A 7,737-nucleotide genomic window follows, 5' to 3' on the forward strand; every position below is an offset into this window, starting at 1 on the left:
TCTTTTTAAGGTTTTAGAAAAAATGGGTATACCGGAGGGTTTTTTATTATCTCTTAAAGCGTTTTATCAAGGCTGCACAAGTAAAATTTTAGTAAATGGTTTTAAGACACGGAACATTCTTTTAAAATCCGGAGTGAAGCAGGGGTGTCCCTTGTCCCCACTGCTTTTCATCTGCGCCTTAGAGCCTCTAATGTGTGCCATTCGGAGAGACAAACAGATTCACGGAGTCCCCCTGCCGGGAGGAGGGGGACTCGAGGCCAAAGCAGTGGGGTACATGGATGATGTCACGGTGCTTTGCAGGGACGCCCCATCGCTTCAAAAAACTTTGAAGCAGATCCAGTTTTTTTCTTGTGCCTCCGGTTTTAAAGTTAATTTAAAAAAAAGCAGCATTTTAAATATAAGTGGAATGGTTTTAAGAGACATTCCTGTTCCGGTGTCCGATACTGTGCAGATTTTAGGTGTCTCCTTCAATGAGTCAAACAATGGTTTTAGTAGCTGGGACTTGGTGGCGCAAAAAGTAAACCAAAAGCTATGTATGTGGAATATGAGAAAGCTGACGATGGAGGGGAGGGTTTTAATTACCAAAATGGTGATTTTACCTCTTTTATTGTATTTAAGTATGGTGTTTCCCCCTCCAGAAGTTGTTCTTAAAAAAATAACCAAAGCTTGTTTTACCTTTTTATGGAGCTCCAAGATGGAAAAGCTAAAAAGAGAAACTGTATGTAAACCTAAGAAGATGGGTGGTAAGGACTTTCCTGATTTTAAAGCCTTTCTTTTAATCAAGTTTTTTAGCATGTGTTTTAACTCCCTGTCCAAAGAGAACTACTGGTCTTATTTTATACGTTTTAATACTGGGTATTTTATGAGGAGAAACGGGTGGTTTTCAACCATTTTAACTTCCCCGTACGCTTTTAATCTACCCAAGCATTATAAGATTTTAGAGACAACAGTTAGTTTTTATGGTCTGAAGGGGAAAAGCGCTCAAAACTTGACAAACAGTAAAAAGATTTTAAAGGCTGTGAAGGAAAGTGGTTTTATTGCTCCTATTAAAAATTTTAATGAAGAAAAATGTAAAAAAATATGGGAAATGGCCAATGCTAATTATATTTTTAATCCACAGAAAGACCTGGCCTGGAGCTGCATCCACGAGTGTCTTCCATGCCGGGCATTCCAGCACCGAAGAGGTTTAACCAACTCAGCGATCTGTCCGAGGGGAGGCTGCCAGGAAGCAGAGACCGTGCACCATCTGTTTTGGACTTGTTTTTACACGCAACACGTATGGACTAAAATATCCCCTCTGATAAAAAGAATCACTGGACTTAAAGAACTGAATCACGCTGCTGTTTTTTATGGTTGCTTGGAATGCCCAACAAGGACTCAAGAAATCATGGCATGGAAGACTATAAACTGTGTGAAGGCAGCTCTGTGGAAGGCCAGGAATATTTTATTATACAAACATGAGGTTTTATCTGTGAAGGACATTTTAACCATTTGTCTTAATGAGATGTATTATTATTATTTATTGGACAGAAAGCATTTCCCTGTTTTAGCAAGAAAATGGTTTTTAAGTGAATGGAGCTCTGTGATATAAGTCCACCAAGTCCCTTTTAATATGATTTTATGTGTTTTTATGCAAAACAATTGTATTTTATTGGAAAAATTGTATTTTATTGTACATTTTTATCCTTGTAAAAATACTTTGTTTTTGTAATAATTTGTTGACTTAAATAAAGAAAGCCCCCGTTGTAAGGGGTAGCCAACTTAAAAAAAAAAAAAAAATCTGTTCTTATCAGTTTAATATCTGATACGTCCCCTATCTGGGGACCATATATTAAATGGATTTTTAGAACAGGGAGATGGAAAAAGAGCTTGCTCTGTCCTCTCCAGGCATTGACCTGGTATTGCAGTGCCTCCAGGTTCAGTGCACCCCCTAATGAGTTTGCAAAAAACAGAGCAAAAGAATGAAGAAGGAAACAAGCCGGCTGCACCTGAAACTACTGTGTTGCAAGAAACATCCCTCCCTCGAGTGTGTTGTGCGCAGGTGGACCGACCCCGAAAAATTAGCCCCCGAGTGTGGCTACGAAAAGTTTGTTTGTCCAAGACTTGCTGGCCTCTGTTGCCATGGCAACCAACTGCCAGACTTGTTTACAACTTGGCTGCCGGGCCAGTGCTGGTGATGTCATCGCGGGACGTGATGTCATCAAGGCTTTGCTGCTATACACAGCTGCCAGCACAACAAGCAGCTCAGTTGCAGCCGGTCAAGCGACCGAGCAGGTAGGTGGAAAGGTAGGTGCCGTTTATTAAACCGTTTCCTTTGTATTTCCTGGTGGCCGATGGCCGATGTATCCTGCTGATGCTGCCTGCCTACGGCTCCAGCTGGGAGAATTCACCCTCCATGTTCTTTGATAGATAGATTAGATACATTAGATAAGATAGATAGATAGATAGATAGATAGATAGATAGATAGATAGATAGGTAGGTAGGTAGGTAGGTAGGTAGGTACTAATAATAAGCTAGCCAGCTAGGCAGCCAGCCACAGAGACAGCCAGCCAGCTACAGAGACAGCCAGCCAAAGAGCTAGCTGCATGTCATGTATGCCAGACAGAGACGGAGACAGAGACAGAGACGTGTATGTCTGCCATCCATCAGGTGGAAGCAGACGCAGTGTGATTGGGGGGTGGAGCTATTCAGATTTGAGAGCAGAAAGGAAGACAGAGGCAGTGCTAGGCAATAGGAGATGCAGTGTGAAAGCACGTCCGGTCCGCCATCTGAGAGGGTGGAGCGCATAATAGGGTATGTATGTATGTCTGGCTTCGCCTTAACAAGAAGGACGTGGTGTCCGAGAAGGGGAGTTTTCGGGAAACCGTTGTGGCCATCGCTTCTCGGCCTTTTGGCTAAGATCAAGTGTAGTATCTTTGCTGCGTTTGGTCTGGTCAGAGGGGGTGGTGATCGGGGTCCTCCTTGTGGGGGCCCTGGATTATTACGGGGTTGCGATCGTAGGTATTTAAGCCTGCAAAAATGGATGGAGAACGGTCTCGAGGAGTCGAGGACACAGTGAGGATTTTTGTCCCCATACAATATCGGGAGAAAATTGGATTGGACCAAGTGGTGCTGGAGATCATCCGGAAGCTTCAGTACCTACAGGTAACGGATGTGTTGGGATTACAAGATTTTGCAAGACAAGGTATTTACGATATCACTTTCTTTAATTCCGAGTTGTGCCAGCGTGTCTATAAGGATTTGGAAGAGATGAAGAGGAAAGAGGAGCCAGAAGTAATGAAAATGGTGAAAATTGTGCCTTTGTTTATGCGAATGTCCAAAATGGTGGTAATCCATATGTATAACCCTAAGGTAACCGATGAAATGGTGTCTGGTTTTTTGCTTCGCTACTGTGAGGAAGTAAAGTTTTTGGGAAGACTGAGAAATAAGTACGGTTACCTAAATGGAAAAAGGAAGTTTTTGGTAAAGTTTAAACAAGATGAAAATGTGATAAGTGGATTTAAAAGTATACCGCAAGTTTTTTCTATTGGAGGAGAAAGAGGATTTTGTTTCTATGACGGGCAGTTGGAATATTGTAGACGGTGTCATGCATATGGTCATGTCCAGGACAGGTGTCCAGAAAGAGGAGAATGTTGCAGAAATTGCGGGAAAACTGGGCATAATGCTGGGTCATGCACAGAGAGGAAAACTTGTGATATATGCGGTAGTGATGAGCATTTGGCTAAAAATTGTAATTTATGGTATAAAAAGAGGAGTTATGCTGAGGCGGCTGGAGGGAAGAAGGAGCATATGAGCAAAAATACAGGAGGTGAGAAAGAGATGGATATGCCTAAAGAAAGAGAGTCTGGTGTGTCTGGAAAAAATGTGAGAGGTGCTGGTACTGGTGTGATTGTGGAAAATGTACAACAGAGTGCTACAACCAGTACAGAGAGAAAAGGTGGGAAAGGGAGGAAAAGTGAACTGAAAAATGACTCACAAAGTGGCTCTGAGGAAGTAAGGAGTGGTGAGTCACTGGTGAATGAGGGGTTAAGTGTGGATATGGAAGTGAAGTGCACTGACCCTGTGGTGGAGGAGGGAGAGCAAATGGAAGAAGGTGAAGACGAATCTGATGCATCATTAACACCTGGTCAACGTGCTAACGAGGGGAGTGGTGAGTCACACCCTGGTGGTGAGGAGGAGGAGGTGGATGAATTGCAAAGTGAGAGGAGGAAATCCAAAAAAGGAAGATGGTCTGGTGAACAGGAGGATCCTGTTCAGGAGTGGAATGAAGAGATGGACAGGGACTCTGATCCAGGGTCGCCTGATTGTAATGTGAGTGTTATGAGGAGAGTGGAAAGTCAGAGTTTTAAAAAGTAGCTGCCATGGCTGTGAACATGATTTTTCTCATTAATTTTTTAATGAGTTTATGTGTGGCTACAATTAATGTGCGAAGTATTGGGTCTGCAAGTAGGAGAGCAGCAATATTAGAGCGCCTCGAGAATGTTAATGCGGATATCCTCTGTTTACAAGAATGTGCAATAAAATCTGCCCCACATGGAGAGGAGTGGAGGAAGGGGCAGTCTTTTTGGTCTCCATGCACAGACAATAAAAATGAAGGCATTGGTATTTTATTGAAAAATGATGGTATTAAGTTTTTAGATTGCCAGATTTTAATCCCAGGACGTTGTATGGTTTTAAATCTGGATTTTATGGGACAGAGAATAAGAATTTTTAATGTTTATGCACCTGCTGAAAAACAAGCACGGATTTTATTTTTAGAGTCTCTTAAATATTTTATGCCTGGGCGTGATTTTACAGTAGTCGCTGGAGATTTTAATTGTATTCGATCTGCCAATGATCGTGAGAGCTCTGCTGAAGTAAGAACTGATGTTACTTCCAATGCTTTAAATCAGATTATACAAGACTTACGTTACATTGATACTGGGCTGATGATTAGCACTGATGACAGATTTACACATATATCGGATAGTGGCCGCTGTAGATCCCGGTTGGATTACATTTTTGTGTCTGAAGGGGTCAAGGTGGTCCGGTGCGATCACATGATGCTTTCTTTCTCAGACCATAAGATGGTGGTGGCTGAGATTAGTATTAATGAATCCACTAGCTTTGGGAGAGGGCTGTGGAAGCTGAATGTAAGTCTGTTACAGGAAGAGGAAGTAATAGAAGATTTTAAGAAGGAGTTTTTATTTTGTGTGTCAAAGAAACGGAATTTTAAAGATATTTTAGCTTGGTGGGACTGGTCCAAAGTCAGATTCGCACAATTTTTTAAGAACACTTGCATAGAAAAAGCTAAAAAGAAGAGAAAGAAAGAAGCAGACCTAATATCCCAACTAGAGGCGCTATATAAATTTAAAAGTGTTGGGATTGATGTGGAGGTGGAGGTAAAGAAGATAAAAGAAGAGATGAGGAAAGCATTGGTGGAAAGGGGGAAGAATATTGTGTATGCGGCCAAGGTACAGAAGATGGAGGAGGATGAGCAGTGTTCCCGTTTCTTTTTTAAAAAGTGTTTTAAGGCCAAAGGATATTTTAAATCCGTTTTAACTTCCACAGGAGAAGTGACTGGTGATGAAGTGGTGGAAGAGGTCGGTAATTTTTACAAAACACTTTTTAGTAATCAAAGCAGAGCTAGTGAGGCAGAGATGAACGACTATTGTAAGGTTTTAGATAATTGTATTCCTGATAACATGCAAGAATTTTTAAATGGTGACGTTGGTGAAGGGGAGATCAAACAAGCAATAGACAAGATGGCGAATGGGAAGACGCCAGGAGGAGACGGTCTCCCTGTAGAATTTTATATTGCCTTTTGGGATATTTTAAAAGAAGATTTTACCTATGTCATCCAGCATGTTTTTAATTCAGGACTTTTATCAGAATCAATGAAGAAGGGTATGATTACTCTTATTTTTAAAAAAGGAGACGAAAGGGACATTAAGAATTGGAGACCAATTACGCTTTTAAACGTGGATTATAAAATTATTGCAAAAATAGTGGCATTAAGAATAAGTGAGGTGGTGGGCCACATGGTGGGGGAGTACCAGGTGTGTGCCGTACCAGGGAGGAGAATTACTGATAATTTATTGATTTTAAGAGATATTGTTTACAGTGCTGGTTTTAATAATTCTCCTCTGTTTGTTGAGTCTGTAGATTTTGAAAAAGCGTATGACAAGGTGCCACACAATTTTATGTTTTTAGCGTTAAAACGTCTTGGTGTCCCTGAGTTTTTATTGAGAGTAATCAGAGGTTTTTATCAGGATGTGAGTGCTCAGGTTTTAGTTAATGGCCATTTTAGTCCTGCTTTTAATATTTTATCTGGGGTCCGCCAGGGATGTCCTCTGTCCCCAATTCTTTTTATTTGTGTTATAGAGGCTCTTTTAAAATCCGTGCAAAAAGATAAATGTGTTGATGGTGTTTTTATCCCAGGTAGTGCAGGTATGACAGTGAAATCATTAAGTTATATGGATGATGTGGTTTTTACATGTACATCCCTGGCGGACTTACGTAGAGTCAATTTACATGTTAAATTATTTTGTTGTGTGAGTGGAATGAGTGTAAATTGGAATAAATGTCAGTTATGTAATTTTGGTAAGCAGGAAAAAGTAGTAGTGGATGGGGTGGTGGAAAAAGACAATATTGATGTCCTGGGCATGACCTATGAGAAAGATCTAAAAGCAAGGAAGAGCTATGTGGAGTTGGAGCAGAAGATTGAAAAGAAGCTAAATTTTTGGAAATTACGGAACTTATCTTTTAAAGGAAAAATTTTAATTATTAAGACTGTGATTTTACCGATGCTTTTATACATTGCAATGATTTTTCCACCCAAACCATTGTGGGTTAGAAGAACGACGAGGAAACTTTTTATCTTTTTTTGGGGTTCTAAGATGGAGAAAATGAGAAGAGAAAAGGTTTTAAGTAGTGAGAAATATGGTGGTTTTAATTTCCGAATGTTGATTTGTTTTTAAAAATGCATTATTTTTTATTGATTTTTAAGACTAGCCAGAACAATAGTAGGACCGCTGACATGTGCAGGTATTTAGCAGGATGGTTGTTTACTAAATGGGGCTGGTGTGAGAAGGATCTGAGTAGACCCATGTCATTTGTTATTCCTACCTTTTATGTGGTCCTTAGGTCCTTCAATGATCAGTATAACCTGAGCTCTTTAGGTAAGCCTGAAAAAGAGAAAATACAGCGAGCCTTGAGAAAAGACGAGAGGTTATATGAAGTACCATTCTGCAATTCTGTACAGTCAGCAAAGGTCTGGAACCTTTTTAATGTTTTTGGTCTCTCTAATAGACAGAGGGATGTGGCGTGGCTGTCCTTGCATGGATGTCTCCCAACACGGGCATTTTTGAATGGACGAGGAATACGTGTGAACGATAAGTGCCCTAGAGAAGGTTGTGTTGGGAGGGAGGACATTTTTCATATTTTTTGGGACTGTTTTTATGCTAAAACGCTTTTATCCCTTTTAGAGAGTTTTTTTAGTGCTGTTACTGGTCTTAGTCATTTTAATTTTCAAAGGATTTTAATTGGTCAAGATTTTAGCAAAGAGACAAGTGCCCGAGTGTGTTGGATTGTTTTTTCAATTTTTAAAGAAGTTTTATGGGATTGTCGTAATTTGCTGGTTTTTAAACATGTTTTTATTTCTCCTATTGAATGCAAAAAACTGTTTTTAGCGAGAGTCTTTGTCGTCTATCTGGTGGAAAAGAAAAGGAATGGAGAAGACAAAGCAGAAGACATTT

General features: G+C 40.3%; 2 pseudogenes; both read left to right on the forward strand.

Moving 5' to 3' along the window:
* Positions 1–1,694: 1,694 nt before the first annotated feature.
* LOC138773598 (U2 spliceosomal RNA) lies at positions 1,695–1,932 on the forward strand (annotated as a pseudogene).
* Positions 1,933–2,875: 943 nt separating this feature from the next.
* LOC138773175 (U2 spliceosomal RNA) lies at positions 2,876–2,963 on the forward strand (annotated as a pseudogene).
* The last annotated feature ends 4,774 nt before the right edge of the window (positions 2,964–7,737 follow it).

This window comes from Dendropsophus ebraccatus, chromosome 14, assembly GCF_027789765.1.
Source record: "Dendropsophus ebraccatus isolate aDenEbr1 chromosome 14, aDenEbr1.pat, whole genome shotgun sequence".
NCBI classification, from domain to species: Eukaryota; Metazoa; Chordata; class Amphibia; order Anura; family Hylidae; genus Dendropsophus; species Dendropsophus ebraccatus.